General features: G+C 36.9%; 1 non-coding gene and 1 pseudogene across 1 annotated transcript; both read left to right on the top strand.

Moving 5' to 3' along the window:
- Positions 1-11,951: 11,951 nt before the first annotated feature.
- LOC150002846 (U6 spliceosomal RNA) lies at positions 11,952-12,058 on the top strand. Its single transcript, XR_016512915.1, has one exon. It is a non-coding gene; the product is annotated as a U6 spliceosomal RNA (small nuclear RNA).
- A 5,726-nt stretch (positions 12,059-17,784) lies between these two features.
- Positions 17,785-18,817, top strand: LOC150002847 (mitochondrial import inner membrane translocase subunit TIM50 pseudogene; annotated as a pseudogene).
- The last annotated feature ends 1,999 nt before the right edge of the window (positions 18,818-20,816 follow it).

The following is a 20,816-nucleotide window of genomic DNA, read 5'->3' on the forward strand; positions in this document are numbered from 1 at the left end:
AGGTTGGCTATCTCCTCATCACTTAGTTCTCCCACTGGAACCTTGATCTGTTTCCCCTTTTGGGCCATACTTTTCTGTCTCTTCGTTCTGACAGGTTGTGTTTGTTTGCCTCCACATCCCAAGTAGAGCTGTCACTCCTGTTATGTTGTAAGTGGTGGAGGGATTCATCAGTACAGGGCGACCTGTTTTACCACGTTGTGGTGCTGTATGTGGGTGAGGGGTCCAAGAGGAAACAATGCCGCCTGCCCAGCACTCGCAGCTTTTCCAGGCACCTCTCCCACTTCCACAATGGACTGGCACCCCTCTAGCTGCTGTCCTGACCATCGTTCCCAGAGTGAGTGGGTCTGCGGATGGTCTAGGACCATGGGGGCCATTTACATAAGCAGACTCTCTTGAGGCCAGCAATTTCTGCCTCCACCCCAACCCAAACTGGTCTGCACAGTCAGAAGCAATGAGGCCTGATTTTCCCCTGTGCTGGGACCAGGAGCTTCTAGGTCTGGTGAGGAGCTGGGAACATTCCTCAGATGTCCCTCCTGACTTTAAAACATGTGACTGCACTTTCCGCTGGCCTGCTGCTGCCACCGCTGCTGCTGCCACTGCACCGCATCCTCTCTGCCCCTCCTACCTGTCTGGATGAGTATTTACTCTTTATATCTTTGTTTGATGGACTTCCATGCAGTTTTATTTTCTGTAAATTCTGGTTGTTTCTAGTTCTGACATGGTTGTATTCTTTCCTAGTTGTGGAGGGAGACACAGCATGTCTATCTATGCCTCCATCTTGGCCAGAAGTCTGTTTGTTTTTTAATTACAGTTGTTCCACTTTTTGCTCTCATTGCTTCCCTGCTTTCTGCCCACCCTTTTTTCCACAGTCAGTCCTCACACAGTTGTCCATGTCAATGGGTCATTTATACCTGTTCTTTGACTAAACCCTTCCGCTTCTCTCCTCCCTCACTTTTCATTTTTGTCTACCTCTTGTTTACATACCTCTGGTTCTATTTTGCTTGTTTGTTTGTATTGTTCATTAGTCACCTTATTTAGGTGATATCAAAAGGTATTTTTCTTTCATTGCCTGGTTTATTTAACTAAGCATAATTCTCTCTAGTTCTATCCATGTTGCTGCAAAGGGTAGAAGTTTATTTTTTCTTTCTACTACATAGTACCCAGTTTGTAAGTCTACCAGTTTTTGATCCACTCATCTACAGATGGGCACTTGGGTTGTTTCCAGCACTTGGCTATTATAAATAGTGCTGCTATTAACATAGGGGTTCATAAGTTCTTTTGAATTGGTGTTCCAGAATTCTACAGATATAAGCCTAGCAACAGAATTGCTGGTTGAAAAGGTAGTTCTATTTTTAGTTTTTTGAGGAAAATCCAAACTGTTTTCCATAGTGGCTGCACCAGTTTGCATTCCCACCACAGTGTACTAGGGTTCCTTTTACTCCACGTTCTCTCTAGCACATGCTGTTTGTTGATTTGTTGGTGATGACCATTCTGACAGGTGCGGGATGGTATCTCATTGTGATTTTTATTTGCATCTCTCAGATGGCTAGTGATGTTGAGCATTCTTTCATATATCTATGGACCCTCTGTGTGTCCTCTTTGGATAAGTGTTTGTTCAGGTCGATTGTCCACTTTTTAATTGGGTTGTCTGTCTTCTTGGTGTTGAGTCATATAAGTTATTTATATATTTTGGAGACCAATCCCTTGTCTGAGGTATCATTGGCTAATATATTTTCCCATATGGTTGGTTCCCTTTTAATCTTGCTGATGTTTTCTTTTGTTGAGCAGAAACTCTTTAGTTTGATGTGGTCCCATTTGTTTATTCTTTCCTTTATTCCCCCTGCCTTAGGAGATATATCAGTGAAAACATTGCTATGTGAGATATCTGAAATTCTCTTGCCTATGTTTTCCTTTAGGACTTTTATGGTGTCATGGCATACATTTAAGTCTTTGATCCATCTCGAGTTTATTCTGGTGTGTGATGTAAGTTGGTAATCTACTTTCTTTTTTTTGCATGTCCCTGTCCAGTTCTCCCAACATCATTTGTTAACGAGGCTCTTTTCACTCCATTTTTTGTTCCTTCCCCCTTGTCAAATAGTAGTTGACCATATAGACCTGGGTTTATTTCTGGGCTCTCTATTCTGTTCCATTGATCTATATGTCTGTTCATATGCCAGTACCAGACTGTTTTGATTATCGTGGCCTTTTAGTATAGTTTGTTATCAGGTACTGTGATTCCTCCTAATGTGTTCCTTTTCCTCAAGATTCCTTTGGATATTCATGGTTTTTTTCAGTTCCATATAAATTTTTGAAGTATTTGTTCTAGGTCTGTAGAATATGTCATTAGTATTTTAATAGGGATTGCATTGAATCTATAAATTGCTTTGGGTAGTATGGCCATTTTGATGATGTTGTTCTTCCCATCCAAGAACATGGTATTTGCTTCCATTTATTTGTTTCTTCCTTAATTTCTTTCTTCAGTGTTATGTAGTTTTCTGAGTACAGATCTTTTACCTCCTTGGTTAAGTTTATTCCTAGGTACTTTATTTTTCTTGTTGCTATCGTAAATGGAATTTTTTTTCTAGTTTCTATCTGATATTTTATTGTAATACACCACATAAACAAAATGAAAGACAAAAATGCCTTCAATTTCTGAAGATTGACTTTGTACCCTGCTATTTTGCCATATTTGCTTATTAGGTCAAGTAGTTTTTTGGTGGAGTCTGTAGGGTTTTCTATGTACACTATCATATCATCTGCAAATAATGACAGTTTTACTTTCTCTTTTCCAATTTAGATGCCTTTTATTTCTTTTTCTTGTCTGATTGCTGTGGCTAGAACTTCCAAGACTAGGTTGAATAGGAGTGGGGAGAGTGGACAACCTTTTCTTGTTTCTGATCTCAGGGGGAACATTTTCAATTTTTGCCCATTGAGTATAATGTTGGCTTCAGGTTTCTCATATATGGCCTTATTATGTGGTGGTATGTCCCTCTGTTCCCATTTTGCTGAGTATAAATGGGTGTTCTACTTTATCAAATGCTTTTTCAACATCTATAGATATGACCATGTGGTTTTTTGTCTTTCATTTTGTTTATATGGTGTATTATGTTTATTGATTTCAGAATATTAAACCATCCTTGCATCCCTGGGATGATTCTCACTTGATTGTGTTGTATGATCTTTATAATGTGCTGCTTGATCGAGTTTTTCAATATTTTGCTGAGAATTTTAGCATCTATGTTATCAGCGATATTGGCCTGTAGTTTTCTTTCTTTGTTGTGTCTTGACCTGGTTTTGAAATTAGAGTAGGGAAAGTTTGGGAGTCTTCCTTTTTGGATTTTTTGGAATAGTTTGAGAAAGATAGAAGTTGGTTCTTTTCTAAATGTTTTGTAAAATTCACCTGTGAAGCCATCTGGTCTAGGGCTTTTTTATGCTGGAAGTTTTTTTTTATTACTGCTTCAAAAACACTAGTTCTTATTGGCCTATTCATGCTTTCTGCTTCTTGATTCAGTTTTGGAAGATTATATATTTTCAGAAATTTGTCCATTTCATCCAGTTGTCAAATTTCTTGTGATACAGTTGTTCATAATAATTTCTTACAATTCTTTGCATTTCCGTGGTATTGGTTGTGATTTAACCCTTTCATTTCTGATTTTATTTATTTGGGTCCTTTCTCTTTTTTTTCTTTTTCTTTTATTTTTTTTAAGGATTTTTTTAAAGAAATAATTTATTTTTTTGTTTATTTTATTTTTAGAGAAAGTGGAAAGGAGAAGGCGAGGAAGAGAAACATCACTGTGTAAGTGCCTCTCACTCACGCCCCCAACTGGGGACCTGACGTTCAACCTAGTAATGTTCCCTGACTGGGAATCGAACCAGCAACACTTGGCTCGCAGGCCGACACTCAATCCACTGAGCCACAACAGCCAGGGATTTCTTTTTTTCTTGATGAGACTAGTTAAAGGCTTGTTGATTTTGTTTATGTTTTCAAAGACCCATCTCCTAGTTTTATTGATCTTTTGAATTGTTTGTTTAATCTATGTTAATTAATTCTGTTCTGATCTTGATGATTTCCTTCCTTCTACTCACTCTGGGCTTTGTTTGTTGTTCTTCCTCCAGTTCTTGTAGCTGTAGGGTTAGGTTTTTTATTAGAGATTCTTCTATTCTTTTTAGGTAGGTCTGTATTGCTATGAACTTTCCTCTCAAAACTGCTTTCACTGTATCCCATAGGTTATGTGTTCTATGTTCATTATCATTTGTTTCCAGGAACTTCTTGACTTCTTCCTTGATATTATTGTTAACCCATTCATTATTTAATAGCATGTTATTCATCCTCCATGAGTTTGAATGTTTTTGAGTTTTTTCCTTGAGGTTGATTTCCACTTTCAAGCCATTGTGATCTAAGAAGATGCTTGATATAATTTCAATATTCTTGAATTTGTTGAGGCTTGTTTTGTGTCCTACCATGTTGTCTATCTTTGAATATGTTCCATGTGCACTTGAAAGGAATGTATATTTTGCTTCTTTGGTGTGAAAAGTTCTATATATACCAACTAAGTCCATTTGATCTAGAGTGTTGTTCAGTGCCTCAATATTCTTGGCGTTTCTTTGCTTTGAAGAGATGTCCAATTTCACAATGGGGTGTTAAGGTTCCCTACTATGAGTATGTTGCTGTCTTTATCCTTCCTGAAGTCTTTCAAAATTTTCCCTACATATTTGGGTGCTCCTATGTTGGGTGCATATATGTTTATAAGTGTGATATCTTCTTTTAGATTTTTTCCTTAAATATTATGAAATCTCATTCTTTGTCTCTTCTTATGGCCCCTGCTGTGAAATCTGTTTTGTCTGATATAAGTATTGCTACCCCAGCTTTGTTTTTCATGTCCACTTGCTTGAAATATATATTTTTTATTCCTTCACTTTCAGTCTGCATAAATCTCTTGTTCTAAGGTGGGTCTCTTTTAGACAGCATATATGTGGGTCAAGCTTTCTAATCCATTCAGCTACCGTATGTCTTGATTAGTGCATTTAATCCATTTACATTTAAGATTATTATTGATAGGTACTTATTTATTCATTGTCATTTTCCCCTTTTGTACTTGTATTCCTCTCTGTCTCTCTCTGTTTCTTCATCTTCTTAAAGCAGACCCTTTAGCATCTCTTGCAATGTTGGTTTGGTGGAGATGTATTCTTTTAGCTTTCTTTTGTCTGGGAAACTCCTTATTCACCTTCCATTTTGAATAATAGCCTTGCTGGATAGAATATTCTTTGTTATAGGCCTTTGCTTTTCATTGCCTGGAATATTTTTTGCCATTCCCTTCTGGCTTGTAGTGTTTCTGTTGAGAAATATGATGCTAGCCTTATTGGAGCTTCCTTGTATGTTATTACCTGTTTCTCTCTTCATGTTTTTATGATTCTCTCTTTGTCTTTCAATGCTGCCATTTTAATTATGATGTGTCTTGAAGTGGGTCTGTTGGGGTTCATCTTCATTGGGACCCTTTGTGTTCCTGGACTTGCATGACTTTTTCTCTCCTCATTTTAAGGAAATTTTCTGTCATTAGTTTTTCAAATAGGTTTTTTATCCTTTGCTCCTCTTCTTCTCCTTCTGGTATTCTTATGATACGGATATTATTATGTTTCATTTTGTCCTGCAACTCTCTAAAACCTATTCATTCTTTCTCAGTCTTGTTTAATTTTGTTGCACTCTCTGGGAGTTTTTTTCTACATTGTCCTGCAGCTCGCTGATTTCATCTTCTGCTTCCTCTAGCCTTCTTTTAATTCCTTCTACTGCATTCTTCAATTCAGAAATTGTATTCTTCATTTCCTCCTGACTCTTACTGATAGGTTCTATGTTCTTTATCATGCTGGTGTAATTTTCAGTTAGTTCCTTGTAGTTTTTCTGGAGTTCCTTGTAGTTTCCCTGGAGTTCTTTGTAGTTTTCTTTGAGCTTGCTGAGCTCATTGAGCTTCCTTGTAATTATATGTCTGATAGTTTGCTTACCTCTATTTCATTTAGCATTCTTTCTGGGGATCCTCCTTTTCTTTCAATGGTGGGTTGTTTCTCTGTCCCCCCATTTTCCTGACTCTTCTTGTTTGTTGATGCTTCTTAGATTGATCTGCACTTCCTGGATCTGCCCCTGGTGACATCAGCTCATGTACCACTCTGGACCTAGGCAGCCTGTTGGTGACTATCAGAGATCTACTGTTTTTGTCTGTTGCCTTTAGTTGTTAGTCTATTCAATCTGTGATCAGCTATCAGGCTAAGCACCAAAAGGGTGGGGAAGCTGTATTACTGTGGGCAGGCCTTTTGCTTCCCCTCGGGCTGACACCACTTGGAGGAAAATGGTCTGCCTGTAGCACGGGGAATGAGTCAGCACTGGGACCTGTCTAGCTGCCCCCTCTGTTCTCCCCTTAAAGCCACCACACCAAACTCTCCTCAAGCATCTCCCATCTCTCTGACATTTTTCTGCTTTAGCCCAGGGTAATTGAGTCCCAAAATATATTTGTATGTGATCTGCTTAAGAGCTCTTTTTCTCCAGCTATTTCTTTCAGGCCTGCAAAAAACCCTGTGGCTTTTTGCTCTTCATAGCTGGATGCTCTTTTACTTTCTGCTCTGTTGCTGTAGGCTGGAAGCCTAGCTGGGGATTCATACCCTATCCATCTCAGGTGGAACCCCTGGCTGCTGAGCTGTTTCTCAACCCTCTAGCTGCCACCCATGGTAGCCCAGTCAGTCCTTTCACATTTCCACAGTTCCTACTGGTAATGTTGTGATGAAGAGGCCTTTTCTGTCTCTCCATGGTTATGATTTCTCTCCAGCTAGTGTTCAGTTGGTTATTCCAGATTATTTCTCCACAATTAAGTTGTAATTTCATATTGGTCTTGGGAGGCGGTTAGTGTAGCTTCCACTTACTCTTCCACCATCTTGGATCCTCTAATATAGACTTTCTTAAAGCTTCAAATAACTAAAATATGGCATATTATTATTGACTAAGAAAGATTATTTGAAAGGCCCATTCAATCTGGAGAATACTTACTGGACTTATTGATTTCAGGAAATATTTGTGTGCTATTTTGAAAAACTGAAGTGTGTCACATTCCCAGTACAAGTAGCTTGAAAATAGGCTGAATGGAGAGCATTGATATAATTCAATATTCCTACCTTCTGCATGCTTTCTTTAAAGAAGTCTTCATTGTATTTCTTTCATGAAATTCTATAATTTCTGAAAGCAAGATTTTAGAAAATATTCCTAACCAAATATTCCCAATACTTTATAAAATTTAAATTGAGATAGTAAAAACAAAAGGAGTATTTTTACAAACTTAAGAGTTTTTATCTTCTAGGTGGGAAAGAGTATGTAAAACATCTCTTCTGATCTATTATCTTATCTATATGTTTTTTGTAAGAAGTGACTTTATGCCTTTTATATTTAGGAAAACTACAAATTAAGAATGTGGGTATTAGATAAAAATCTTTATAGGATTACAAGAACAATGTTAATTGCTCCGAACTTCAACTATCTGATAAAAAGACATATACTATCCTTACCTCATTTTTCAGGGCCATTAAAAAGCTTAAATGAGCACCACTATCAATGATATACATTGGGGTGATATCAGCATCATTGAAAGGGAGAGAGGAGGAAAGAGAGAACCCAGAAAGTAATAATATCAAGCTCAAACTGGAAGCTTAAAAGACAGTCTCTCGTATCTATTTTAGCACTGATCTCATATTGACTGGCTGTTGGAGAGAAATACAGCTGTCCCATGTAGGTAAATGTGAACCATGGACAAATCTTCACAATGAAAATATGGATGATTTTTGACATGGGTGGTTTTATTTGTTTATTTATTTGCTGTTTCTAAATATTTTACAACAAACAGAACTTGATTTTACACTGAGAAAAACATTTCATGTAAAAATATAATGGAAAGAGTATCTTTTAAAGAATTGTTATAAAAATTAAATAAGATCAATGCTACCCAAATAAATTCAATATAACTTGTTTTAAAAGAAAGCAAAAAAAGAATTAAATAAGGTATTATAATAAAGCACCATGGAAATGTGACCTTTTATTCTTTATTAGAATGCTTGTAGAGAGAGGGGAAAATAAGTAGGAAGAAAGAAAGAGAAACATTGATGGATTGCCTCCCATACATACCCTAACCAAGAATCAAACCAGAAATCTTGGAAACCTGAATATTCACCCTAACCAGGAATTGAACCCGCATCATTTTGGTGTACTGGATGATACTTCAACCAACTGAGCCACCACTTGGCTAGGGATTGACTGAAGAAATTTTGTTACTCCTTTCTTTCCTTCTTTCTTTCTCCCTCTTTCTCTCTCTCTCTCTCTCCCCCCTCTCTCCTTCTCCCACCTCTCTCCTTTCCTTTTTTCCCTTTTCTTCCCTTTCCTTTCTTTTCCTTTTTTTCTTGTGCATTACCTAATAATTTTCCATGTAATATTTCTATCTTTTTTATGTGTATCCTTTTAAGTGTGACATATGAATATTTTCAACATGAGTTTACTTGTTCATAATGAGCAATTGTAATAAGTTATGATTTGGACTATTTATTTTTGTCATTTTTCTTTCTATTTTTATGGTTATTTATCATTTTTTGTTTGTTCTATATTGACTTAGCTGTTGCTATTTTCTTTTTATTTCAAAAGTATATATCCTTTAAATATTTTTACTGAATTTCTTTGCTTTTCAAAAACATTTTCAGAATTTTATTCTTTAATTATTAAGAACAAGATTTTAGCAGGTTTTCACTATAATACTTCCCACCACACCTCTTATAAGTTGTCTTTTGACCTTTTAGAAAAATGTAAATTAGTGGAGAACTTGATTACTAAAAATAACATAGATACAAGGATTACATTTGGGTTTTCTTTTTTTAAAAAGCATATGTCTAGGAAGAATAAACTTAGATTTTTCTATTCCCTGTAGAGCAGCCAGAGTAGAATGTCATTTTTTTTTCTCTGAAGCCTTCAATGGTTATAATTCCCTTAGAGTAAACCTTAAGTCTTCACAGGGGTCACAAAACCTGACACAATCTGTTTCACATTACCTACCTGACCTCATCTTCTCCTCTCTATTTCCCATCACTCAGCCCACTCTAGCCACATTAACTTCCTTTGTAACCCTTGAACACATTAGCCATGTTCTCACATTTGGGCTTTTCCATGAGCTCTTTCCTCCATCTGACTATTCTTCCACCAGATATGCACATATCTAATTCTTTCACCTCCTTCAAATTTTGACCAAATGTCATTTTATGATAATCATATTTAAAACTCTAGGCCCCAGAACAACAAATCATTCTTACCTTGTTCATTGTTTTCATGTCTGTAACACGTATGTTTTAGTATACTTTATACTTTATCATATTTGTTGTTTATTATCTACACCCAGTTGAATATACATTCACTGGAAGCAGAGGCTTTGTTTAGTTTTCTGCTGTTTCTAAGATTACTAAATGAACTTTAGACTCTGTGACAGAAATTTAAAAAGGGTACAAGAAGATGTTAGTGTTGATTTCAGGAGAACTGAAGTGGTGGCTATACAGTACATGATACCCTCACATGTACTCCTTCATGTCGCCCTGGCTGGTTTAGCTCAGTGGATTGAGCGTCGGCCTGCGAGCTAAGTGTCGCTGGTTCGATCTTCCAGTCAGGGTACATCAGAGAAGGAAAACTCTGACTCCAAAAAACCTCCGCGGCCTTGCGGCATACCTCTTCAGGGGAAAGGCTAAGGGAGTAAACCCCGACAGAAAATCCGGAGCCGGAGTCCCTAAGGCGGTTTGACGTTGTAGTCAACACCGGCAACTCCTGCGGCGCACCTGAAGCCAAGCTGTATTGACTCCGTCTTTCCCTTGGACCCTTCAGCTGCGAAGAGAGGGGGGGTCTACTGCATGGGCAACAGCAGACCCTCCATATTACCCTGCCCAGGCTCTGTAGCTTCAGCGTCATCGCAAGATGTCGATTCAACACGGGAGGAGACAGATACGGTGTCACTCCCGAGTCGGACTGCACAACCATTCTCGGCGGTGCAGATAGACTCTTAAGAAGCTACACCATCGTCTCTCGAGACGGACGGCTGCCGACGACGACGACGACTCCTTCATGACAAATTATCAGTTCCAGTCAAGTTAATACACAGGTTTGCTGTTTATACAGGTTACTAGAAGTACAAAATAGAACTAGAACACTGGAGTACTGTCTTCACCACATACTAGATCACCTTCAGTTAGGATGAAATAATTAAAGTTTACAACACAGTCAAAAAACTACTATAGACATGGCTCATAAAAACTTGTTCATGGTTAAGATATAAACATGAAAAAATTTTAGTGTGGAGAAAGGGTTGTACAATATTGCATAAATAATAAAATCATCATGTCTAAAACCACAAATGTATAACAATACTAATCACAGTGTTACTGGGTACAACAAGGATATGTTGGAAGTTCAGAACAACATGGAAGATGATATGAAGATACAAATAAAATTAAAATATTGTTAATGTGTATTAAATGCTTACTATTTTCAAGGAATTACATTAAGCATTTTACCATATATCAACTCAAATACCCCTCAAGTAACCTGTGTGTTTGGTGTTATTATTATATAATCATTATCCAGATGAGGAAACTCAGGCTTAGGTTATATAAATAACTTATCCAAGGCCATGCAGCTACTCAACATAGCTGTAGACAGAGTCTCAAGTTTAGTTCTGTCTTTGACCAAATTCTAGATTTTTACTTCTACTATGATGTTGCATCTAATCAAAGAGATGACTGGAGTCCTATGAGAAAATGACAGCAAGCAAAATCTGCAGGGAAGAAAAATAAGATGTTTCTTATTCAATAATTGAATAGATGAGAGGGAGGAAGAAGAAGGAAAAAATGGAACTCTATGACTAAATCCAATTGATCCAGAATTCATCATGGAGAATATAGTTCTTACACAAGCAAAGCATAGAGAAAAATAAACTTTAGAAGAGTTAGTTATACCTGAAATTTGTAGAGGGAAAAAATAAAGAGCAAATATAGTGAAGAAGGAATTCAAAGGATTTCTAATCCCAGAGGAAGTGGTACTCTACCATAAGGACCAAACAGAGGGAATCTGAATGAGAAATTTTTATTAAACTTATTTTCTATCTTTGTATCTTTTTTAATTATTAAAAAAATCCTACATTTCTCTCATTCTTCTTGTTTATATTTTTTCTTTCATTGTCTCTACTTTGTCTAGTCAGAATTACCACCCCTTGCACATTGGTTTTCATCCAGTTCCAGCTAAAATACTTTTTCGCCTTTCCATAAATTCTCTATATTAAAAACATCTGATTATAAATATTGCTTTTATTTTGCATTGCCATTGGTACTATTTCTTCATTTAATTATCAACATTTTTTTGGAGATCTTTAAAAGAAGTAGAACTTTATTTCTTATATAGTGTTTAATCTTATAGGAATTTCCTAATGTTTACTATGTTGATACTAGATTTTCTTTTTTCTGAAAAAGTAATTCCACTTTTGAACATTTTTATTACATTTTATTTCACAGCTTTATTATTCCTTTAAATAAGTCATCTGATTTACTGGTTCATTTTCTTTTCTTTTCTTTTCCTTTTTATGAATTTTTTAGGTGATAGTTTAAATAATAATAATTTGGAGTCTCTACTCAAGTGTTTAATTTATTAAATTTAACATTACTAACATTTATTCTCTCTATTCACAATGCATTGTTACACATTATGAGCATTTTTATCCTTTGAATGCCCAATTTTTTTGATGTGGTAAACATACATGCTTATTTAGAAAACATTTCCTCCATTGACTTGCATGGAAGTTCAAATGAGTGCAGTTATTTTTTATATACCATATATCTATTCAATTACCATCCTTGTGCTAATTCATGAGTAAGAAAATTAATTTAAAATAATTTATGCTCTAGTGCTCGCTTCGGCAGCACATATACTAAAATTGGAACGATACAGAGAAGATTAGCATGGCCCCTGAGCAAGGATGACACGCAAATTTGTGAAGCGTTCCATATTTTTATGGTAAGACGCAAAAATAACCCCTCAATGAAAAGAAAAGAGGAATCCTAAGAAAGAGAGATAGATGAAATAGACATAGCCCAAATGTCAGACATTGAATTCAAAACAATGGTGGTAAAGAAGCTCAATATACTCGACATCCTTAAAAATAACTATGACAACCTCCAAGGAAGTTATCAGCAGCTCCAAGAAAATTACAAGGAACTTGCAGAGAACTACACCAGCATAAAAAAAGACATAGAAACTGTTAACAAGAACCAGGAAGAATTGAAGAATTCAATCTCTGGACTGAAAAACACAGTAGAATCAGTCAAAAGCAGACTAAACAAAGCAGAGGATCGGATTAGTGAGTTAGAAGGTAATGTAGAGAAAAACTCCCAGACAATACAGCAAAATGAAAAAAGATTAAAAAAATATGAACAAGATGTAAGGGAATTACAAGATAGCATGAAAAGAAATAATATCAGGATCATCAGAATTAGAGGCGGAGAAGAAAAGGAGCATGGAATTGAAAAACTGATAGGAGAAATAGTGACAGAAAATTTTCCGAACCTGACGAGAGAAAAAGTTACACAAGCTCAGGAAGCACAGAGAGTGCCAAAGAAGAGGAACCCCCAAAAACCCACTCCAAGGCATATCATAATTAAAATGGCAACATTTCAAGACAAAGAGCGAATCCTAAAAGCAGCAAGAGAAAAACAGCAAATAACTTACAAGGGAGCTCCAATAAGGCTATTGACCGATTTCTCAACAGAAACATTACAAACCAGAAGGGAATGGTCAAAAATATTTCAAGCAATGAAAAACAAAGGCCTACAACCAAGAATACTCTACCCAGCAAGACTCTCATTCAAAATAGAAGGTGAAATAAGGAGTTTCTCAGACAAAGGAAGACTAAAAGAATACATCTCCACCAAACCAACATTGCAAGAGATGCTAAAGGGTGTGTTCTAAGAAAAAAGAAGAAAAGAACAAGAGAGGAGAGGAACAGAGGTACAAAGGGCAATGAAAAAATACATGTCAATAATAACCTTAAATGTAAATGGATTAAATGTTCCAATTAAAAGACATAGGGTAATGGAATGGATAAGAAAACAGGACCCACATATTTGCTGTCTACAAGAAACACACCTCATAAAAAAAGATTTACACAGACTGAAAGTAAAGGGATATAAAAAAATATTCCAAGCAAACGGACCGGAAAAAAAAGCCGGGGTAGCAGTCCTCATATCAGACAAAACGGATTTCAAAGCAAGCGCAATAAAAAGAGACAAAGAAGGACATTTCATAATACTTAAAGGAACAAGACATCAAGAAGATATGACATTGATAAACGTATATGCACCCAACATAGGATCACCCAAATACATAAAGCAAATACTAGAAGACCACAAAAAGGATATCAACAACAGCACACTCATAGTAGGGGACTTCAACACTCCATTATCAACAATAGACACATCTTCAAAGCAAAGAAACACCAAGGATATACAGGCATTGAACAACACACTAAACCACATGGACCTAACTGATATATATAGAACTTTCCACCCCAAAGAAGCAAAATATGCATTCTTTTCAAACGCACATGGGACAATTTCAAAGATAGACCACATGATAGGACACAAAACAAGCCTCAACAAATTCAAGAAAATTAAAATCATATCAAGCATCTTTTCAGATCACAATGCCTTGAAACTAGAAATCAACCTCAGAGAAAAAAATCAAAGACACCCAAACTCATGGAGATTGAATAACATGTTATTAAATAATGAATGGATTAACAATGACATCAAAAAAGAAATCAAGAAATTTCTAGAAACTAATGATAACGAGCACACAACAGCCCAAAACCTGTGGGACACAGCAAAAGCAGTCCTGAGAGGGAAGGTCATAGCAATACAGGCATATCTGAAAAGGATAGAAGACTCTCAAATAAAAAACCTAACCATAAAGCTACAAGAACTAGAACAACAACAACAAACAAAGCCTAGGGCAAGAAGAAGAAACGAAATCATCAAGGTCAGGGCAGAACTAAATGACATAGAGACTAAACAAACAATCCAAAAGATCAACAAAACTAGGAGCTGGTTCTTCGAAAAAATAAACAAAATCGACAAGCGTCTAGCCAATCTAATCAAGAAAAAAAGAGAGAAGACCCAAATAAACAAAATCAGAAATGAAAGAGGAGAAATCACGACTGATACCACAGAAATACAAATGATAGTTAGAAATTACTACAGACAACTGTATGGCAAGAAATTTGACAATCTAGAACAAATGGACAAATTTCTAGAAACATACAACCTTCCAAAACTGAATCAAGAAGTGGAAAGTCTCAACAGACCAATAACAAAGAAGGAAATTGAAACAGTAATCAAAAATCTCCCTGCACACAAAAGCCCTGGACCGGATGGCTTCACAGGCAAATTCTACAAAACATTCAGGGAAGAACTAACTCTTATCTTCCTCAAACTGTTCCAAAAAATCCAAGAAGAGGGGAAAATCCCAAACTCTTTCTATGAAGCCAGTATTATTCTAATCCCCTAACCAGGTCAAGACACAACAAAGAAAGAAAACTACAGGCTAATATCACTGATGAACATAGATGCTAAAATCCTCAATAAAATATTGGCAAACAGGATCCAGCAATACATCAAAAAGATCATACATCACGATCAAGTGGGCTTCATTCCAGGGATGCAAGGATGGTTTAATATTCGCAAATCAATAAATATAATACATCACCTAAACAAAATGGAAGACAAAAATCACATGATCATATCAATAGATGCAGAAAAGTGCTGGAAACAACCTAAGTGCCCATCTGCAGATGAGTGGATCAAAAAACTGTGGTACATTTACACAATGGAATACTATGTAGCAGAAAGAAAGAAGGAACTCTTGCCATTTGCAACAACATGGATGGAACTAGAAAGAATTTTGCTTAATGAAATAAGCCAGGCAAAGAAAGAAAAATACCATATGATATCACCTAATACAGGAAACTAAAGAACTAAATAGAACAAAGAGCAGAATAGCAGTCAATAGGGGGGAGGGGGGAGGGAGAGAAGGGGGATAAGTAAGGGAAGGGTTTAGTCAAAGAACATATATAAATGACTCATGGACATGGACAACGGGGAGGGATATGATTGCAGGAGAGGGGGTGGGTTGGGTTGGGGAGAGAAATTGGGAGAAAAGGGGACAACTGTAATTGAAAAACAAAAAAAAAAAAAAAAAAAAAAAGAAACCCTGTACCATTTACCTATCAAAATAAAATAAAATAAAATAAAATAATTTATGGTCTAAATTGAGGTTATTTGCAATTATAAATGTGATTGATACAATAATTCAAAAGAAAATATATATCTATGAATTTGTTTATATTTTTTGTTAGTCTATTTTGTTCATTAGGTTCCACACACAAGTGAAATTATATTGTATTTGTCTTTTTCTGACTGGCTTATTTCACTTAGTATAATACTCTCCAGGTCCATCACTGCTGTTGCAAAAAGTAAGAGTGTCCTCTTTTTTATGGCCGAGTAGTATTCCATTGTGTAAGTGTACCATAGTTTTTTAATCCACTCATCTACTGATGGGCAGGTACCTGGACTGCTCCAAATCTTGGCTATAGATACAGAGAACAGACTGACAGCTGTCAGAGGGGAGGGGGAAAGGGAGGGTAGAAAAGGTAAAGAAATTAAGCAAAACAAAACAAAACAAAAAAACCACCTCATAGACAGAAAATAGTATGGTGATTACCAGAGAGAAAGGGGGAAAGGGGGCTGGGGTGAGGCAGTATATTAAGGATCTAGGAAAATTCCTGGACAAGTGGAATGGAGAAACTGAGACATGAAAATTAAACAAGGCTGGACAATTTGAGTGGCTGATAGCCAGCTGGTGAATCACAAGAACTTATCTCCCTTAAGCAAGAATACTTGAGAGGGAATGGCTCGTACCTCCCCTCTTTAACCAAAGAATAGATAACTTAAATCTCCCTGGCCTGGAAAATAAAGAACAAAGACCCAATTAATTCATTTGTGCTGAGGACAAATGCAGTCATGGAAACAAATAACAAAAAAAAGTAAAATTAAAAGCTGGATTGACCCAAGATAAAAGTAAACAGTATAAAAGACCAAAGAATATTCTCATACTCCCATGTGCTCATTTTGGTGCATCAGCATATTAAAAATGCAACTAGAAAACTAATGAATGTTCTGCTAAAACACTTCTCTAAGATGTCAACCACAGAAAGAAGGTAAAAAGCCCTTAGAACAAAGACACAGTGTGAGCTCACACTAGAGCATGACCATGCCCCTTCTCAGGCATGAACTTTTTATTCAAAGTGTCCCAAGGAGACTTGTAGCCAGGGGAGCAGTGGGCAGTGGCAGCTTGACTCAGGCTTACCTCCTGATCCTGTCTTCATGGCCCCCTTTTTCTCTTACTTCCTAGGTGAGCTAACAGCAAAATACTGCCTTGGCTCACTCCTTTCCTGTAACTTTTCTGGGGATCCAGCAGAATACCTACCACCCAGTCTCTCTCCTATTACTTCTTCTACCCTAAGTATTTGCTTTAAGTCCCTCCTTTGTTTCACAGTACCTAGCCTTAATAAGTGTATTCCCCAAATCACCTGGACTCATGCTGTGAAATCTTTCCTATACAAAGTCAAGAACCCACACACCACATGCTGGCCTGACGCAGACTTGCTTCTGGTTCATTCCTGTTTGGTAACAGGGGGAGGTAGGAGAGGGTAAAGAGGGGATAAATGCTGATGGAAAGAAACTTGACTTGGGGTGATGAACATATAATACAGTATACCAATGAAGTATTATAGAATTTTATCCCTGAAACCTATATAATTTTATTGACCAATGTCATCCAATAAATTCAATTTATAAAATAAATACAAATAAATAAATAAATAAACTCATCAAATTTGAAAGTAGTAAAGTATACAGTTGGAAAGTAATTTGGTGCATGGTATTCAAAATGTATAGAAATGACATCACTTTTAACAGCACTTTTGTGATCCATCGAGGCTATGATTTTTACATAAGTGGTACTGTTAATGATCTGATAGGAATAGAGGGCAGTGATTATTTAAAATATACAAATTATTCTTCATCTCTTTGTAGATTAGTTAGATGATGCTTGAACCACTGATGGACTTCAAGGTTGGCCATACTGCCAGCAGGGATGTCAGTTAAAAGGTTCCTGTGAGATGCTAAATGGAATGAGAACTTACTTCTAAAACTCACATATCATAATCTTAAGCCCTAGTCGTCAGAATGTGACAATATTTGCAGACAGGCTTTTAAGGATGTAATTAAGGTTAGAAGTGGTCCCCAAGGCTTCCCTAATTCGATATGGCTAGTCACTTTATGAGAAGAGGTGGTTGATTCACAGGAGCTGATAATAAATAGATGGGGGGGTGAACGAACAAAGGGAGGAAGGAAGGGACATAAGGAGGCTACTTCATCTTCTGACTTGACAAAAGTGGACAAGAATAGATATGGATGCAAATACATTTTCTTGTGCAAGATAAGAGAAGAAATGTTGAGTCATTTACAACTGATGTCCCTAGTTTCCCTGATAAAGTGGAAATCCACATAATCTTAGAGTGAAAGGAGTGATGATTTGTTGAAATGAATGCTAAAGATTTGGAATGGTTGGTTATATGAAAACTAGAACCAAGAATAGTTACATTTTCCTGACGTCAGTGCAAGATGGCGGTTTCAGTGGTGCTGACCCTTTGCTTGCAGAGCTGGCTACCGGGGTTGTGTGCAAGGCTAGTGATGCCATCTCCCCCAACCCTGACCAGGCAAAGGAGATTGGGAGCTGCCTCAGCAATAAGGCTCGGGCCCAGGCCCAGGGATCATAGCAGCAAAAGGTCATGAAGGGTCCCAGCTACATCCAAAAAGTCACACTCTGGCTTGCTGGGGTGCTTGGAGCCAGTGGGACAGTGAGTGTCATCTGTATCTTAGGAAACAACTATGTGGATAAAACTGGTGCCAAGATTCTGATGAAGTCAACAATGGTCCAATTTTGGTACAGTAGTTGCACCAGACATATATTTCAAAGATTATAAGCAGATGACCATCAAATCACCAGCCCCTGCCTTCTCCCAGACCCTCTGTGGGAACTGTACTACCAGCTGCCCTACACACTGGTCTTGGAGTTCACTGGCATCCCCTTGCACCCAGAGTGGTTGCTGGCCACTGGTTGGAGGTTTAAGAAGTGTTCAGGCATCAAGACCTTATTCCAGCAGCTTGTCCCTTTGTATGAAATCATCATGTCAGAGACTGGCATGAATGCATTTCCACCCATCAATAGTGTAGAACCCCATGGCTTCATCTCTTCTCAGACACCCCGTGATACATGAATGTGCACATGTTAAGGACATTTCCTGTCTGAATCGGGTCCTGGCCTGTGTAGCTGTTGTGGACCGCCAGAAGGAAGCCTCCAGTCTACAGCCCTACAATGGTGTCGCTCTTCAGCCCTAGGACAGCAACCTCAATGAATTGGTCTTGTGAGACCTGTCTTCTTTCCTCAAAAAGTGTAGAACAGTGTAGAGGAAGTACAGACCATGTTGGATTGCTATGTCCTGAAGGATGACCCACTGGAGGCTTTTAAATAGAGACAAAGCTGGCTAGAGATGGAGGATCAGCAGCACCTAGCCAAGCTCTCCAAATCCAGCAAGCAAAATATTTCTTGGGCTTTCTCACCAGCTTCTTGCATCCTCCCTCCAAACAGCCCTGACCTCTGGGCCTCTTGAAACTCAGTGCCTGGGTCTCAGATCCCCGATTGTAGTGCTCCATCACTTGGGCAGCAATATGTCCAATAAAGTCCATCCCAGATCTTAAAAAAAAGTTTTTAAGTTTCTTTTTGGACAGTATATACAGTAATGAGCTATAAATTTTCTGAGCCCATATAGATAAGAGTTTTTTTCTGTTTTGTTGTTAAATTTACTGGGGTAACATTGGTTAATAACATCACATAAGTTGTGATGCTAAGACCTGATGGGTAATTGTGGAGGGAGTGCTGGTGTTGGAAAGCTATCACTTTGCAACTATCATGGTAAAGATTGGCTCAGATCAGGACCCTCAATGGAAGCTAAATGCAGGGGAACTTGTTATAGGGAGAAGGATATTTGCATAATTAAAAAGTATCTCCCCACAGATCCCTTATAACTTGTAAGAAAGAAATAAAGTGCATTTATACAGTGGAGAAATAAGGCCACACTTTGACCAATTTATGGCACCATTGAGAAACAGATAAACATCACACACCACTAGATGTGATATCCTAAGAAGGATACAACACATTATCTATTCATTAATTTGACTATGTGGTGAATAAATCATTTATATTTTTTTTTATGAAAAACTAGATTACATTTCAGTGACTGAAAAACACATTTTACATCACTTGCAATATTAATTTGTTAATGGAGGCATATCACCATATAGGCTTAAACTTGTTTTGTTGGCATCTTCATCTTGTATTCTGGTAATATTAAGGGCCTCAAATGAAAGGAGTTTACAGGACTAACAGTCTACTTTAGAGAACCAATAATAATACTTTTTAAAATTAATTTCCCTCCTCCAAAAAGATAGATGGAAAAATTGGAAAATTTATGTTATTCTTTTAATGATTATTTAAAATTGTTGAGATACATAGCTTTCTAAATCATTTTTTTAGCTGACCACTTACCTTGATGTTATACATATTAAATATTTTATGAATTTTATTTGTAGTGTCATTGCAGAAATTCATTTTGGGGAGATCTTTGTCTCATCAGTCATGCATAAAGATGGATTTTTTACTATTTTAAAGTATCTCAGCAACATTTTCCTGCCTTCCCACCCTGGCACTTTCTACCCTACATCTGATCCTTTTAGGTAATCTCTGAAGTATTAGGACTTGTGAAACCATCTAATCCCCATATTGCAGCCTTTCTAATATCTTTCCTCATCCATTAAATACTCTGAGTTGTAAACTTTGATACAAGTAGACAATTGCAAAGTTTAACTGCAAAACTTCACCCCCTAGAAAACACAGACTGGATATGTTAAATTATATTGTAAATAGTTTTCTTCCTACTGGATATAAAATTCAATATAGCCAAGTTCTCTTGATAGAAGGAGAAATATAATCCCTAAATAGAAGCTGGAAAAGGATACTGTCATTGTAAATCACTTTGCCTCCTTTTTAATAATACCAGACCACAAGGGAAAAATGTGGTAGTGCAACCAGTTCAGGAATGTATCAGGTACAACTCTAAATTCTATCTCTCATTATATATGTATTTGTTGAGCAATATCCAGAAAAGATTAGAAGGAGATAGAAACACGGGATTCTGTTTTGAATTTTTGCTTCTGGAAGGTTTCAGGTGGATTACATATATTGGAAAGAAATATACACACATCTCTTTTTTGGATTTATTTGGCAAAGTTTACATATTTTTTTAAAAAGGAGGCTACATAGTACAGGAGCTAATGCAGCATCTGTTATTATGGCTTTTCCATAATGGGACAAATTTCAGGAACAGTCTCGATACAGGTAAGACCCAACCAAAACTAGGAAATTACCAAACTCTTATTACACAATGGAACTTTTATGCCTGGGGTTTGTATTTCCAAACTGAAAGACTAAACATTCCTAATATATGTGTTTCCTTTTTTTTAAAGTAATTTTATTGATTTACTTTTACCATTTGCTCCCTTCTGCCCAGTACCCACCTTCCCTCCAGCAATCC

The sequence above is a fragment of the Furipterus horrens genome, unplaced genomic scaffold, assembly GCF_987537825.1.
Source record: "Furipterus horrens unplaced genomic scaffold, mFurHor1.1.pri manual_scaffold_8, whole genome shotgun sequence".
Lineage (NCBI taxonomy): Eukaryota > Metazoa > Chordata > Mammalia > Chiroptera > Furipteridae > Furipterus > Furipterus horrens.